Source organism: Podarcis cretensis, assembly GCF_951804945.1.
Source record: "Podarcis cretensis genome assembly, chromosome: 5".
In the NCBI taxonomy this organism is placed as follows: domain Eukaryota; kingdom Metazoa; phylum Chordata; class Lepidosauria; order Squamata; family Lacertidae; genus Podarcis; species Podarcis cretensis.
Genome location: NC_137174.1, coordinates 9,547,311 through 9,565,020, shown reverse-complemented (window position 1 = coordinate 9,565,020; position 17,710 = coordinate 9,547,311). Strand labels below are relative to the sequence as shown.

Genomic DNA, 17,710 nt, shown 5'->3' with positions numbered 1-17,710 from the left:
AGTGGGCAAGTTGTGTTTGGGAATCATTGTGTTAGCCCATCATTACTGACCTCACTGCGGTTCCCTGAATGACAGCTTGAAAACGGGCAATGTAACACATTTGACAGTATTTGTTGGTTGACACAAGGCCATAGTTAATATCTGATGGCAGATACATTATATGATATTTTTAACTTACAGCGTTTGATTGTTAGCATGCAATGGTATTTAATTTCTGACAGCCTTTGATAGATAACATGCAATTATAATTGGTTTGTATGACAGATAATAGCTTATAAGAATTCATATTTGGAGTCCACCAAAATCAAAATACTCAAGACCCCTGCCACATCTAAAGCATTTGAACTTACAGCTTAAAGCATGGGTAGGCAAACTAAGGGCTGGGGGCCGGATCTGGCCCAATCGCCTTCTAAATTCGGCCCATGGACAGTCCAGGAATCAGTGTGTTTTTACATGAGTAGAATGTGTCCTTTTATTTAAAATGCATCTCTGGGTTATTTGTGGGGCCTGCCTGGTGTTTTTACATGAGAAGAATGTGTGCTTTTATTTAAAATGCATTATTTGTGGAGCATAGGAATTCGTGCATTCCCCCCCCCCCAAAAAAAAAAACACAACAGTGGTACCTTGGGTTACAGATGCTTCAGGTTACAGACACTTCAGGTTACAGACTCCGCTAACCCAGAAATAGTACTTTGGGTTTAGAACTTTGCTTCAGGATGAGAACAGAAATTGCATGGCGGTGGTGCGGTGGTGGGGGCTGGAGGCCCCATTAGCTAAAGTGGTACCTCAGGTTAAGAACACTTTCAGGTTCAGAACGGACCTTCAGAACGAATTAAGTTCTTAACCCGAGGTACCACTGTATAGACCGGCCCCCCACAAGGTCTGAGAGACAGTGGACTGGCCCCCTGCTGGAAAAGTTTGCTGACCCCTGGACTAGACCATATGAAAAATGAACCCAATATTTTAGCCGCAGTTCATTCATTTCAGCTTTGTATTTTTGTTATTAATAAAGCATGCCTAGACATTCCGTTGTTGCACCCATAACCTAGGTTTAAGGCGTCCTTTAGCTCCTCGCTTTGCTATCTGAGTTTCTAACACTGCCACAGACACACTGGAAGTGAGGGAGGTTTCAGCAGAGAGCAGACGGTAGACGCCTCATTAAAGAGGGTCAAGAGCAAAGTTGTGGGGAAGGAAATGGAAACACGGGAGTAAACAGCACACGCTAAAGTTCAGTCATGGAAGGGTGGCAGAGAAAATGGATCTTGAAGCAAGCCATAGATGAATTTGTGACTATCTCCAGTTGACTTAGGCAGCTGAAGCCCAGGTGTGGGCTCCCCTCCTGCCTTGCCGCCTCCACCATCAGCACTAATTTTGTTTTGTTTGGGGGTTTTTTTTTGGTATAATTTTTATTGATTTTCTTTTCTCATAACAAATGTTCAATATCATTACTTAACATTCATTTCTCAGTGTGTCCCCCCCCCGTTGACTTCCCCCAACTTCCATTTCTTGTTTGTTCCACCAAATGTTACAATCTGCTGTTTATACATAATATTATGTTGTCACCTGTTATATTTCTTGTTCTCTGTAAAAAAAATTGTAAATGTTTATTTAAATCCTGCCGACGAGTCCATTCTTTTTTTGTTTTTGTTTCTGCAAGTAAGTTGTAAAAGGTTCCCATTCCTTTTCAAAGTCACTATTTTCCTTTTCACGCAATTTGTCCGTTAGCTTTGCTAGCTCTGCATAGTTCATCAGTTTTTCTTGCCATTGTTCTTTAGATGGTATTTCTCCAGTCTTCCAGTTTTGTGCTGCTGTTGCAGCGTACATAAATAGTGTCTGATTTTTCTTCTTTTTCTCCTCTTTTTTGCTTCTGATTTTGGACATGGTCGTGTCCGAGATCTTCCGGAGCATGCAAGATCTCATGCGATTTGGTGTTGCCCCAAATCACCACAATCTTGCCCAAAATCTGCATCAATAGCAGTGCCAATATGTTTTAAAAATGCGATATTTCTGTGCATGGATGAAATCATGCAAATTTGCTATGCTAAAAAGAAAGTAAGAAGTCTCAAAAACGAAACAGGAAATACAAGACAATGGCCAGAAAGAGGGTAGTTGGAGACTTTTGCACAGACCAGTCATTCAGATGCATGTACTAATTTAATGAGTTGGCATGGGGGGGGGGGATTATCTCACAAAGCGGAGCAAAACCAGTGACATATCGTGGAATGGGATGTAGTCTTTGCACCCTCCACGTGCAATTCTTTGTAGTGAATTGTGTGAAAAATCGCCCATCTGTGTGCACCATAAAGTTATAGAGTGTCTGCAGTAGGTAGTAGAAAGGAAATTGTGTAATAATTCAATATTTTCATGCTTGCTGCATTACAATTATGATGTTAATTAATTATCTGCCTGGCAGTTAACACCATCCAGAGGCATGGTTGCGGTCGACTTGGTGCTGTTCTGCTAGCAGTGAGTAATTAACCTCTCCTCTTCTCTGGGATTCTCTACAAGATGATCATCATGTTGATGATATAATTATTATTAATTCAGTTTCTGTGTTTCGTTGACATTGTTAATTACTTGTCGGTAATCAGCTAATGTTTAATCTTCATTGTTGGATAGCTTCTTAAAAGGCTGCTTAAAATGGTTCAGAGGGGCTTCCAGCATAACCTCAGTGCCTTAAGTGACAGGAAGATCAGCAGTCGGAATAAATTACCTAAATTATCTTCAAATCAGGATTTCTGGATCTAATTAGATTGTGGTTTGCTTTGTTATATGCAGGATACGGAGCTACCATCAATAAATCAAGGAAACAAGCTCATGTGCTTTTTTGGTGCCAACTTTAAGAATTGATCCCAATTGCAGACTTGCCAATATCACTTAAAGAACATCATTTAATTTAGTGTTCTTTTTGTTTTGGAAGGTCCCTGATTCTTCACAAAAGAACTGGCCTGTGCACAGTTTCTTTCCTAGCAAAGTTTTCTTATGTCTTAATCAGCAGGTGAAACACCTGTACAGTATATGGTTAAGAAAGATGCAATGTGACACTTCCTAGAGCAAAAACCTTTCTTCTTCTTCTTGGTTATCAATTCTGTTAGACCAGTTTTCCAGAAAGTTACTCTAAAGTTTGTGAACCTTGATACAATATTTCAGTTACTTATAAATCTAAAATATCTGAACCTTGGAAAGTGTGTCCCGTGACATTACTTACTTTTGCAGTTGAAACTCACCCTACTGGAACGCAGTTGAACTCCCCTGCCCTGTTCTAAAATGGCTGATACTAAAACAGGCAGCCCAAGAATAATTCATTTGAGGGAATGAAGGGCTGGTAAAATCCATTAGCAGGGGAGCAAGGAATTTATTTTTGTTACACATTCCACATAATTCGTACAACTGGGATTTCATTTGGTGAAGCATTATTTAGCTTAGTGACGTTGTGAGCATACAGCAAATCTGTCAAACAATTCTCTTCAGATCCAGAGACTTCGACAACTCTTTTTTCCCTCTCCAAATGCAAGGGAAGCTAAATCCTTTAACTAGTCACTTGTCATGCAATTCCTCACAGAATATATGCCTACTCAGAAGTAAGCCCCATGGAATTTATTGAGGTTTATTCCCAGCTAAGTGGGAATTCCGGGACGCAGGTGGCGCTGTGGGTTAAAGCCTCAGCGCCTAGGACTTGCCGATTGAAAGGTCGGCAGTTCGAATCCCTGCGGCGGGGTGCGCTCCCGCTGCTCGGTCCCAGCGCCTGCCAACCTAGCAGTTCGAAAGCACCTCCGGGTGCAAGTAGATAAATAGGGACCGCTTACCAGCGGGAAGGTAAACGGCGTTTCCGTGTGCGGCTCTGGCTCTGGCCAGAGCAGCGATGTCACGCTGGCCACGTGACCCGGAAGTGTCTCTGGACAGCGCTGGCCCCTGGCCTCTTAAGTGAGATGGGCGCACAACCCCAGAGTCTGTCAAGACTGGCCTGTACGGGCAGGGGTACCTTTACCTTTACCTTTAAGTGGGAATTCAGCCTCTTAGACTGCAACCCCAAACTGCTACTGCGGCCAGGGCTGTCTTTACCCGGGGGTGCTGAGGGTGCAGGGCACCCGGTCGCCGAATTCTGGGGGGCGGCAGGCACCAGCTACTGAAGCTGCCTAAGGTGAAGGCAGCAGGCGAGAGGACAGAGGAGAGAGCAAGCGGAGGACGAGGCAGCCTTTGGCATGCCCAAGGTGGCAATACGAGGAAGTGTGCCGCTGCTGATCACCACTCCACTCCCCACCAAGCAGCCATTGCTGGGTGCATCATGTGACACCCGCTTGGTGCCAGAATGGTGGTCATAGTCATAGCAACAACTCGACGTGGCACAGAGAGAGAGAGAGGGCCGGCTGCCTGGCTGGCCGCGGGCGCGGGAGATGGCGGGCGGCAGGAAGGAGAGGAGGGAAGCAGCAGCTTATAAGTATAAGTGTATTGTCAGTGAGAGCTGGACCATAAAGAAGGCTGATCACCAAAGAATTGATGCTTTTGAATTCTGGTGCTGGAGGAGACTCTTGAGAGTCCCATGGACTGCAAGAAGATCAAACCTCTCCATTCTTAAGGAAATCAGCCCTGAGTGCTCACTGGAAGGACAGATCCTGAAGCTGAGGCTCCAATACTTTGGCCACCTCATGAGAAGAGAAGACTCCCTGGAAAAGACCCTGATGTTGGGAAAGATGGAGGGCACAAGCAGAAGGGGACGACGGAGGACGAGATGGTTGAACAGTGTTTTCGAAGGTAGCAGCATGAATTTGACCAAACTGCAGGAGGCAGTGGAAGACAGGAGTGCCTGGCGTGCTCTGGTCCATGAGGTCACGAAGAGGCGGACACAACTAAACGACTAAACAACAACAATAACAACATTGTCAATAAATGAGCAAATAAAAAAGTTTCTTTTTCCTCCCTTCTTTCGTAAACAAGAGATAAGGCGTAAGCGTGGTGTCTGACATAAGCATAATAAAAGTTAATTTGGGGGCTGAACTAAATTTGGAGGCGCTGGGCAGATCTTTGCCCCCCGGTGGTGCATATGCTAAAGACGGCCCTGACTGCAGCCATCAAGGCTCTGCAGAACAGCCAAGCTGTTGCCACACCTGCAGTCTGACCGCTCGTGATGCTGACAGAAGGTGGCATTGGGTGTGATCTCTGTGGCAGCTTCAGGCTTGCACAGAGATCAGGCCAGGATCAGACCCGGTGACAGCCAGGGCCGGTTGTGGGGCAGCTCAGGATCCAGTGAGTCCCAGGCCAGCTCAGTCCTACCCCCAGAGCACCCCATTTTGCAGCTGTCTGCTAGGTTCTGCCCATGGTGCTACCGAACCTGTATGTGTTCAAGAGGAGGTATGTGCTAGTGGAGAGATAAAAGTTCTGAACTAGCATAAGCAAGCAGAGGCATGCCTTCACTCAATCAAAACTTGCTGCAACCAATTGCAGCGGAAATTGTTTGTTGAAATAAGATGAAATTGAGAAAGATAATAAGTTTTAATTAATTGGAGTAAAGGGTTGCTGAAAAATTGTAAAATATGGATGCAAAAAGGGTGAGGTATGGGGAAGTCCGAGAAAGAAGGCTTATGAAAATGAGGTTATGAAATTATATCTGTGTGTTTGTTTTTGTTTGTTGATGTGTGTATGTTGTTTTGTCTTAAAATTGGAAAAATAATAAAAATTATATATATATATATATATATATATATATATATATATATAAAACTTGCTGCAACCAGGCGTTGGGGGTGTGGGGCTTGGATCGCAACCTTAATCACAGAAATTGTCAGTTTCAAAATTCTGTTCTTTACAGCAAAGACTGAAAACCTGCCTCGTTTTCTAAGTTTTTAATTCTGATTAAGAGGTTCCAAATTTGCATTTTGAATGTGATACTTTACCAGGGGTCAGCAAACTTTTTCAGCAGGGGGCCGGTCCACTGCCCCTCAGACCTTGTGGGAGGGGCGGACTATATTTTGGGAGAAGAAGAAAAAAAGAACAAATTCCTATGTCCCACAAATAATCCAGAGATGCATTTTAAATAAAAGCACACATTCTAATCATGTAAAAACACCAGGCAGTAGCAAACCCACAGAGGATCCCATATTCCGCTTCACTGGGGAGAGCCATGCAGCCTCTCCAGATTTTTCAGCTCTCCCTCTCCCTACATCACGTTGTAAATGAGCCTTCTTCAGCTTCATGGGGAAAAGGGAAGGACGGAGCTCGTGGCTGGCATTCACTTTTTCATCATTCCTGCTGAAGCCCAGACATGCTGGGAGGCTGGGAGCTTCAATGGCACCCCCTGGAAGCTTCACCCGGGGCCGAAACCCTGGCTAGACCCTCCCTAGCTATGAGTCCGCCTAAATGTTCCCGGTAAATTAGAGTATTAAAGCCTGGAGCCTCCTTCCCAGAGCCCAGGAAGCTTCTGCCCGGCTTAGGGGTCTTCGCTGTGAGATCACATCCACCTGGTGCTATACCAGCTGCACTGGCTCCTGGTGGAGTACAGGATCAGGTTTAAGGTGCTGGTTTTGACCTTTAAAGCCCTATACGGCCTAGGACCATAGCTGTCAACTTACAGATTTGAAAAGAAGGGACCAGCAGCCTTGAAAATAAGAGACCAGCAGCCAAAATAAGGGACCTGCAGCCTCACCTGTTCCAGGCACTCCAGTCTTCCTGTCCTCCTGCAGTCTGGTCAAACTCATGCTGGTAGCTTCGAGAACACTGTCCAACCAACTTTGTAACCAGAGGTTCAACTGAATAGAATCTGAATCACATGCACCACAAGGCCTATGCAGCCTCAACTTAAGATGGCTCCCCGGCCTGGCTTTGCACTGCAAAGTTTGCAGCAGCACGTGCAACAAAATGGTGCCCAGCATTCAAAAAACCCCTCAGCTTGCATTAACTAGCCACACACAAGGCATGCAAGCTCCACCCCCCAGTCGTTCTTAGACTTCTTATTGGGTGAGCAACACAGCCAAGCAACACAGTTGGAGCCTCCCTCCTCCCTGACCAGCAGGGAGGGAGGGAGAGGAGCTGCTTCCTTTGAAATTTAAGGGACATCATTTAAGGGACATTTAAGGGACATCCATCAATAAGGGACAGCAGCGGGACATGGTGCTGGAATAAGGGACTGTCCCTTCAAATAAGGGACACTTGACAGCTATGCCTAGGACCCTCATACCTACGGGACCGCCTCTCCTAGTATGTCCCACGGAGGAACTTACGGTCTTCAAACAAAAACATCTTGAAGGTCCCAGGTCACAGAGAGGTTAGGCTGGCCTCAACCAGAGCCAGGGCTTTTTCGGCTGTGGCCCCGATCTGGTGGAATGCTCTGTCACAAGAGACTAGGGCATTGCAGGACTTGACATCTTTCCGCAGGGCCTGCAAGACAGAGCTGTTCCACCAGGCCTTTGGCCAGGGCACAGCCTGACTCCCTCCTTTGGCAATCTTCACAGAACTCTAGCCCAATGGTTGCCATCAATTTGTTTTGAATTAATTTTAGAATGAAATGATTTTAGAATGTTGTATTATTTTATTGTTGTTAGCCGCTCTGAGCCCGGCTTCGGCTGGGGAGGGCGAGATATAAATAAAAAATATTATTATTATTATTTATTAGGGAGGGAGGTACAATGCTCACATGCTTGATGTCCCGTCCCCCCCAATCGCCCTTGATAGCTATCGCCTCTGGCCCTTACTGTTCCCCTACAGAAAAATTCATCGCACGCCACTGAAACCATTGCTTTGCTACAGGAAACTGAAGATATTAATACCAGTTGCGTATTGGATGTAAGCCTCCATAAGTGTCCACGAGAAGAGCTGCACCCATCAAACTAACCCCAAATATAAAAATCAGGGCACAGCTATTGGAGAAGTGAGCCTTTGTGTGTGCCTCTGCAAGATTTTGCTAATTTCCATGAAGAAGAGGATCACCTGAAATGCAGCTGCTGGTTAATTAAAATTAGAATGCTCTAGATGGCTACTAGATTGTTCATTTTATATAATGAATTGAAAGTCTAATAGGAAAACTCATAATACCAGCCCTCTTAACATTAACAATTACCATGATTAACAATGATACTCACAACTCATTTTTCATTGAAGACTATGGGCAGAGATAAGCTTGTTTATATAGACTAGCTTTTGAACCGAAGAACGATTTATCACCTTGAAAGCCATGAAAGGACAGAACAGCACCCAGCAATTAAAACTTACAAAGTGACCTTGTGACAATTAAAGACCCAGCCTCCTGTGAAGCAACAGCAAAGCAATTGTTTTTAAATCAATTAGAAATGGAAAGATAATTTGTTGGTTTGTTAAATCATACATCTTAGCCTAATGGAAAAACGGAGCACATTCCCCAGTGTGTGGAGAGAGGCTCTCGTAGGCCAAAAAGGTTTCCTTGTGCACACATGAAGATATTCAGATTAAATCAAAAGCAGCAGAAGAAATACATGCTGAGGGTGAAATATGCTTTGTCTTCTGCCTATCTGCCTTTTGTTTTTGCGTCCCATCCTCTTCAATCTTTGATAAACCCAGCTGCCACCTCTCTAATATAGAAGGGGATCTACTGAATATGATCAGTTTAAGCTGCCTTCTGAAGTCGCACAGAATCTTCAGGATACCAAGAGTTCCATACAAAATGGTTCCATTTATAGCTGCTGCTGACCTCTCTCCCAAAGGTGGTACTCCATCCCCATCGCTGTTCTGCCCAAGCCCTCATCACACACCCCAAGGCCCACCCCTGCTTCAGATCCACAGGTCATATGCTAGGGGTGACCTACCATCATAGACTGTATAACCCAAATTTGTGGTTCGAGGACCTGACCCCCGCAATGTGAAATGAATACACAAGGACACGTGATATAAGGTTAATGGGCAAGGAAAGGCCACAACTTTATTGATTACAGCAGTGAAAAGGTATTGGCTTAGGCCTATTGATGCTAATCCAACTATAGGCTCTCCCCTGCTGTCACCGAGGGTTGTGCCATGGCCTCCCGCCAAGCAGGCATCGGACAGAATACACAACCGCCAGATTCCTTTAACGGAATACCCAAAAATTGAAGGCATAGGCGATGGCCACACCTAGCACTTTGACACACCACAACACATTGTTCCAGTGCCTAACCTACCCACCAATACCACAAAAGTTGTGACGATTGCTACGAGGTAGGCGAAAAAACCAAAAAGCCTAATGCCAAATGGAAAAACTCCTACCAGGGCCCCCGTGCAACCGGGGCGACCAACCTAAGGTCCATAGCAAGGCCAATGACCTAAGCCCTAACTCAAAGGGAGTGGAGGGTGGGTGGCTCGCGACGAGACGACGGCGAAGAATGAGGCCTGGGAGAGGCTGGCGCTGCAGCAAAAGGCTGCTGAACATGCCCCCTCTGTGGCACCTGGTTGGATGCCCACCGAGGGGCGTGGGCACCAGCCAGGTGAGGTGGAGGCAGGGGGCTAACGCCCCCTGCTAGAGGCGGTGCTCGGGCTCCCTCCCACAACCACTCCCCTCTCTTCCAGGGAGGAGAGTCTCTATCAGGCACGGGCACAACCCCCTCACAGGGGTTGACCAAACCGTCGAGTCCCTGGATTCCTTTAACGGAATACCCTTTACGTAGGGATGGCGAGAGCCTTCTCCCATCCCTATCACCTGAACCAGAGCCTATCCACAACCTTCCAAGTTGTGACGATTTGCTACGTGGCAGGCAAAACCCAAATGGCAACAGCCAATCGGCCAAGTGAGGAAAATACCTGCCGTGCCCCTGTCCCAATGACAGACGACACACGACAGCATAGCAAGGTCAATTGCAAAATGCCCTAAATATAGGGAGAGGTGGGCGGGTGTTCCGAATGCATGTGCCGAAAGAGGAAGCTTCGGGTCATGTGCATGGGTATAAATAGGTCCCTCAAACCGTTTAGACTGCGCCCCATTGGCCAGATTGAACCCAGCTTCAAGGGACCTACCAATCAGGTGTTGTGGCTGACCAATCGTACCCACCCACAATACAGGGTGTCGGTTGTCCAGGTCTCACCGCAATACGTGCCCTCTTTAAGGGAGGACCCGATTTACAGCAATGATATAACATCGAAGGTATTCTGAGTAAATGAAATGGTGGCACCCAGAGAATAGTTAAAGAAAGGAAGAGAAAATTAATGTAAAGATGAACTGAACATGATCTCCATTATTAACCAATTGTTGTAAGTACCCCTTGGACAAGGGTCATTGGCGACGGGTGGTTTAGATATTGACAATATTTAATAAATAATTAAAACAAAATGAATTTTGCCTTTAAGAACAATGGAGTAGCAAAATGGAGGCCAGGAAATTCTATATATCTCTAATAGACACACAGGTTTAGGATAATGACCATGATGCATGATGCAATGTTTATAATCAACCAGTTGAGAATACTGCGAAATTATTGGAATGGCAAGCGAAATTATTGGAATATACAGAAATAGCAAGAATGACAGGAAGAATTAGAGATAATACAGAACAAGCATTTATTGGAGAGTGGGACATTTACAGAAAATACCTTAAGGAGCATTGTAAAAATGTGAATTCTTTGGTAGGCTTAGACTTAGACAGACTCCTGGGAAATCATATGAAAATAAAAATTGGGGGAAAGTTTGGAGTGATAATGAAAAGTGCGCTACTCATAAGAAAACTAGGACCCCTGATGGGGTGAATGGAAGTCATAATATAAGCTGTGTTGTAGGAAATTAATTTATTTTTTGTAAATTGTAATACTCTTTGGCTAATATATTTTTTTTCTTTTTCTTGATAGTAATTTTCTTTTTAAAATCAGTAAAGCAATAAAAAGTTTTTAAAAAGAGAGAATACTGCTGCTATGATGGTTTGAGTTTTACCTCTCATGTTTTTGCAAGTATTTGTAGATCAGCTTGGACACTAAGCCGAATGAAGCACAATTTCTGAAGACCATGGCAGTTTCCCCTTTGAGAATCCTGACTTCAAAACTCTGTTGCTTGTGATAGAATCCCATTGTTTAACTGGGAGGAAGAACAGAAGAGAATATTTTAGCTTAAAGTATAGCTGATTATTCATGCAAATTAATCAGTTGTAGGTTGAAGTTCCAAAAAAACACCACATTGAGATGTTGTTGTTACTGTTGTTATTTCAAGTATTCAAGAAGAAACAATAAAAAAATCAGAGAGTCTGCTTTAGCAAGCAGCGCTCATATTTATGGGAGCACGGCAGCTTAAATTCGTACTATTGAGTTGCTGTAGGTGTTTATTAATCAAACTAATTTACTATTCAATTACACAAAGCGAATTAGAAAAAGTACCATTATACCAGCTGAGAGCCATGCTAACACACAGTCTTTTCAGGTAATAAAAGACCAGGGAAGTTTCAGGTAAAATATAACAAGTGCTTTAAACGTGTGTTTTTCCATTTGCTGATTTAAAAATAAATAACAGGGTTGCAGACTTTGCAAGTGCAATGCTGTACACAGCACAAACCTCTCCATTCTATGGATGTTTCATTGGGGGTTGCTTCCTGACACAAGCTGCAGCAAAGGGGGGACTGATAACAGTATCATTTGCACTCAGAACATTTCACAGGAAAGCAGGTAAGTCAGAAACACAAGTCATCTGTGCACCTGGTTTCCATGGCTTCTCATAATATGCAAAGCAACACTCAGAGATAGGCAGCAGAAGGAATAGGTAAATGGTTTTGAATTAACTGATGTTGCAATCCTAGACACATAAGTTCACCGATTTAAAAAGGGAGTAAGTGTACCAAAGGGACACGGGTGGCACTGTGGGTTAAACCACTGAGCCTAGGGCTTGCCGATCGGAAGGTTGGCAGTTTGAATCCCCGCAACGGGGTGATCTCCCATTCTTCGGTCCCTGCTCCTGCCAACCTAGCAGTTCAAAAGCATGTCAAAGTGCAAGTAGATAAATAGGTACCGCTCCGGGGGGGGGGGAGGTAAACGGCGTTTCCGTGCGCTGCTTTGGTTCGCCAGAAGCAGCTTAGTCATGCTGGCCACATGACCCGGAAGTGGTACGCCGGCTCCCTCGGCCAATAAAGCGAGATGAGCGCCGCAACCCCAGAGTTGGCCTAATGGTCAGGGGCCCTTTACCTTTACCTTTTAAGTGTACCAACGGGTACACAACGCGGGTGGTGTTGTGGGTTAAACCACAGAGCCTAGGGCTTGCCAATCAGAAGGTCAGTGGTTCGAACCCCTGCGACGGGGTGAGCTCCCGTTACTCGGTCCCAGCTCCTGCCAACCTAGCAGTTCGAAAACATGTCAAAGTGCAAGTAGATAAATAGGTACTGCTCCAGCGGGAAGGTAAACGGCGTTTCCGTGCACTGCTCTGGTTCACCAGAAGCAGCTTAGTCATGCTGGCCACATGACCCGGAAGCTGTACACCGTAAAGTGAGATGAGCGCTGCAACCCCAGAGTCGTCCGCGACTGGAACTAATGGTCAGGGGTCCACAGACCTTCTGATCGTCAAGTCTTGGCTCTGTGGTTTAGCCCACAGCGCCACCTGCGTCCCAACCACTGTATTACAATTTAACAAATTAGAGAATCTGCCAACTGGTTAAATAACTAAGTGTGAGCAGGAGGAATCAGTGACCTCCCTGGGCATGTAAGCTTGGATGTTGTTGGCACCCCTGCCAAAGGTGGGGGAGAAGTATATCCCTCTTGACTAAGTGAGACTTTGGCAATTAAAGCCCAACCTATGTGCCCGGACCCCACGGTCCAGTGTTCTCCATGGTGTGTAGGCACCCAAATGCCCCCAACGGCACCCTCAAATGGCTATGGGTGATGACTCAAGAATGCCCCTTACCCGCAAAGTGTCTCACAGTGGCAGTGAATTAAGGCTGTACCTTTCTTTGCCTGCCCACACCGGATGCCAAACAGCCAAATAATGCCAAAAAGAGGGAGTCCCCATTGTCATACGTTCAGAATGTTCAGGGTTGCCATCCATTCAGAATTTTCTGGACATAGCAGCGCCCGGGCGAAAATTGTTGAAATGTCCGGGGAAATCTCTGGCCAAGAAAAGCTCAACAACTTTTGTGTTCATATTTTTGTGTTCATATTTTGAAATAGGGCAACCCTACTTGAGGGGGCTCTGCAAAATTTCAGGCTAGCCTGCCCCCTCCTAGAATCCCAGGTGGCTAAAGAGCACATTGAGTTTCTTTCCCCCTGGAGGGCTGAGGCAAATTTCCGTCCCTTGAATTCGGGAATGGAAGTGTGGGATAACATTTTCTGTACACAATGTAACCTCCCAGCTGAATAAAGAGCTGACGTTGTCTAATCTCTCTGCAAACTCATCAGGACGAATGCTCAATAAGTCAAACAGCAGCAATCCTTTGTATCTTCCAGTCAAGCGCTTTTCATTTACTAGACAAACAACACTGAAGCCCCTCTGCTCAACAACTAGTGAAACACACTGCCCCTTACAGCCCCAGATTCCTCCAGGTGGACTGACCAGGAACTGTTCCTGACCTGCTGGCCAAATCTGGCGTGTAGCACTATTAGTTTCCTACAGTGCTATTTTTCTAGAAAAAGAGGTGCCTGAACTCACCATGAACACCTCCCTTGTTCTCTTATACAGTGGTGCCTCGCAAGACGAAAAGAATCCGTTCCGCGAGTCTCTTCGTCTAGCGGTTTTTTCGTCTTGTGAAGCAAGCCCATTAGCGGATTAGCGGATTAGCGCTATTAGCGCTATTAGCGGCTTAGCGGCTTTTAGTGGCTTTTAGCGGCTTAGCGGCTTAGAAAAAGGGGGGGAGGGGGGAAAAACCGCAGGAACTCGCAAGACATTTTCGTCTTGCGAAGCAAGCCCATAGGGAAATTCATTTTGTGAAGCGCCTCCAAAACGGAAAACCCTTTCGTCTAGCGGGTCTTCCGTCTTGCGAGGCGTTCGTCTTGCGGGGCACCACTGTAGTGGCAATGGTACCCACCTGAGAGGTGGTGGAACCGAGTTCCGGCAAGTTCAGTCTAGAAAAAACTCCTGGTTTCCTGCCAAATTTGGTTATAATCAGTGTAGTTTTTAAAAGTGGAGTCTACAGTCTTGATTCAAAATCAAGTTTCCAGACACTTCCAGAGGTTTCCAGACATAGACAAAACCCCACTCCTCCATCTCAGGAACCCTCACACCAAATTTGGTTATGATATCTTCAGACATGGGTAGGCAAACTAAGGCCCAGGGGCTGGATCCGGCCCACGGATGGTCCAGGAATCAGCGTGTTTTTACATGAGTAGAATGTGTGCTTTTACAGTGGTACCTCAGGTTACATACGCTTCAGGTTACATACGCTTCAGGTTACAGACTCCACTAACCCAGAAATTTTACCTCAGGTTAAGAACTTTGCTTCAGGATAAGAACAGAAATCGTGCTCCAGCAGCGCGGCAGCAGCAGGAGGCCCCATTAGCTAAAGTGGTGCTTCAGGTTAAGAACAGTTTCAGGTTAAGTACGGACCTCCGGAACGAATTACTTAACCTGAGGTACCACTGTATTTAAAATGCATCTCTGGGTTATTTGTGGGGCATAGGAATTCGTTCATTATTTTTTTTCAAAATATAGTCCGCCGTCCGCCCCCCAAGGTCTGAAGGACAGTGTACCGGCCCCCTGCTGAAAAAGTTTGCTGACCCCTGTCTTAAGGGATGTCCAAATGCATGCAGTTGGGAACGGTTCTTGATTCAAAATGGCACCTGGCAATGTCCAAACACAGACCCAAAGCCACTCCTGGGGTTATAATGCCAAGTTGGCCAACAGTACTGTCAGAGGTGTCCAAATACAGTGCAGTTTGGAATGGTTCTGTCTCCCATCTTGACTCCAAATTGCCAAAAGCTGCTCCCCCACCATGGGAACAGTCATGCCAAACTGAACAACCATATCTTCAGAGGCATTCAAATTGGTGGAGTTTGGAACAGTCACACCAGATTTGGTTACCATGATGCAGTTTGGAATGTTTCTATCTGCCATCATTATTCAAAATGGTGCCTGGCATCCAAACATTGACAGAACCCAGCTTCTCCACAGTCAAATCATATTGGCCAATGGTATTTCAAGAGGTGTCCTAACAGACAGACGACCAAACCACTTTCCAAAATGGTGGGTATAACCATACATATAAGACACAAGGTGTTATGTACTGAGTTGAATAGGATCCAAAATGCAGCAGTCTGATTGGTCCTAGAACAACAGGATTCAGAATGCAGCAGTCTGATTGGTCCTAGAACAATAGGATTCAGAATGAAGCAGTCTGATTGGTCCTAGAGCAATGCAGCAGTATGATTGGTCCGCAGGAGCCACCCAATCCAGCTCCAGGTGGAAGTGAATCCACAACCTGATTGGCCTACAGGAGAATCCTGGAATTAGCCAATCACGTGCAGCCCATTGTGTAAATAATGTATATAAAGCAGATATTATGGGGAAACTTCCATTCCTCCTCACCACTATGAGCTGAAGAAAGAGCATGAAATCCACTCTCGACTCCGAGTATATTTCACAGGGTGACTGCTAACATTAGTCAAAGAGCAGACCTATTGAAATCAGAAGACTTCAATTTTATGTCAATTGATTTCAATGTGTTTATTCCGAGTATCATTAACACGGAATATTACCCAAATATATTGTGGCAAGGGGGTAATGTAGGCACCTATCTTTGATTGGAATTAGTTTGACAGGCTTCCAGAAAGGAGATAAACAAAACTCATCGTACTATAATATCTTTTTAAAAATTAAGATTCCTTGCTGGTTCAAAGGAGACTCGAGATTTAGATGTTTATCTGAGGACATCCTTCGTTTTTTCCTCTCTGTGGAGGGTTGGGGATACTTTTCGCTTTGGGGTAAACAACAGCAATCTGAATGCTCAGAACCTCAGTTCTCACTCCCAGAGGAAGCATTCACTGAGTATTCCATCCATGTTAATTTTTAATTTAAAACCTTAAACCCACGAACAATAGACTTCTGACATATAAATATTAAAAATTAAATTTCCTGAGTTCATTATTTGATAATTAGAACTAAATAACATCTTAACTGAGAGACGAACCCCACGCAAAGCAAGTCACTTCTATTTAAGATTCCATTAGAAAAGTGTTTGAGCTCGTATGTAATGGACCATAAAATTTAATTTGGAAATGATATTACCCAAATGATGAAATGATACCAGTCACAAAGGGACATGTAGCCAGCCCTCGCCTTTTCATTTGGTGTGATGCTCTTCTATTGATTGCGCAGAATTAAAAAGGAAATACTTAATTTTGCACTGAATAACACATGTAGGTTTTTCTGACTTTCTTTTTTCTGGATCCCTTTAGTATTTAAGTCAGAATTGACCACTGTAGCTCCATGTAATTACAAAGATTTCCTTATCTTAGCCTATTTGCTGAAGTCATCCTAAAGAAAAGGTCTTGTAATCCATTGGCTGTCTCATATCTCATTTACATTGGTGGTAATCCCTATCCTATCTCAGCATTTAGGTAATGACTTTGGGATTAAATTGCATTTCTTGCAATTCTTTACTTTCAAAATGTCCACAACATATCAGAAAGGCCTCACTGAATAGGCCTGTCAGAGGTCTGGGTAATGCAAAATGCAATGGGAGGTCTTTGGCTTCACTCTGAAATTAGCTTTCTTTGTAATAGGTTTTAAACGTTGCAATGCATCTCAGGGGGGCGAGAATAGATACATAGGATAGAATCCCAAGTAGTGGTTGGTGAGATTTCCCGGGCCCAATCTGGAAAATAATTTGGGTAAAATAATTCATTTTCAAACTAAAATTAAAATAAAACCTTTCTTTCCAAGGCCTTGTCATGTTCCCAATGATCAGGGGTGGGGGGAGAGAGAGATGCGAGCCTAGAGACTACCCTGCCTTAACATAGGGTCTTCCTCAACCTATGTATATAGGGAGCGGGTGGCGCTGTGGTCTAAACCACTGAGTGAGGTTGGCGGTTCGAATCCCCACAACTGGGTGAGCTCCCATTGCTCTGTCCCAGCTCCTGCCAACCTAGCAGTCTGAAAGCACACCAGTGCAAGTAGATAAATAGGTACCACTGCAACAGGAAGGTAAACGGTGTTTCTCTGCGCTCTGGTTTCCGTCACAATGTCCCGTCGCACCAGAAGCGGTTTAGTCATGCCGGCCAAATGACCTAGAAAGCTGTCTGTGGACAAACACCGGCTGCCTTGGCCTGAAACCAAGATGAGCACCGCAACCCCATAGTTGCCTTTGACTGGACTTAACCGTCCAGGGGTCCTTTACCTTTACCTTCCTCAACCTCTGGCTCTCTTCTCTTCCCCAAGAGGTGGGGAGGCTCTGACAGGTACCTGTGCTACCACTGTCAGGTGAGTCTTGACTGAGGAAACAAAAGGAGTCAGTGGCAAGGGGACAAACCAGCCCCTTCTTGTTAGTATTTCATGCAGCCAATGCTGCAAATTGTGACCAGTGCGAATAACACGCCTGTCTGAGAAGACTGTGGGAACGGAAGACAGCCTTATCTCTCTTCTGCTGTATGTACTTTGTCATGTACTTTTGCTTTTACTTCATTCTGGTTGTTCTCTCGAAGCTGAAGGGAACGGTCGCCATTATGCTGTAGTCTGTATTTTAAAAGGTAAAGGTAAAGGTAAAGGGACCCCTGACCATTAGGTCCAGTCGTGACCGACTCTGGGGTTGCGGCGCTCATCTCGCTTTATTGGCCAAGGGAGCCGGCGTACAGTGGCCAGCATGACTAAGCCGCTTCTGACAAAC

The 17,710-nt window shown here is 45.1% G+C and overlaps 1 long non-coding RNA gene across 1 annotated transcript in view; it reads right to left on the bottom strand.

The window, feature by feature from the left end:
- Nucleotides 1–12,304, bottom strand: part of LOC307215835 — a 247,706-nt gene extending 235,402 nt beyond the window's left edge. The window contains exon 1 of the long non-coding RNA XR_013838659.1: nucleotides 12,124–12,304. This is a non-coding gene — a long non-coding RNA (uncharacterized lncRNA). The remainder of the gene's footprint in view (nucleotides 1–12,123) is intronic.
- Nucleotides 12,305–17,710: the final 5,406 nt, after the last annotated feature.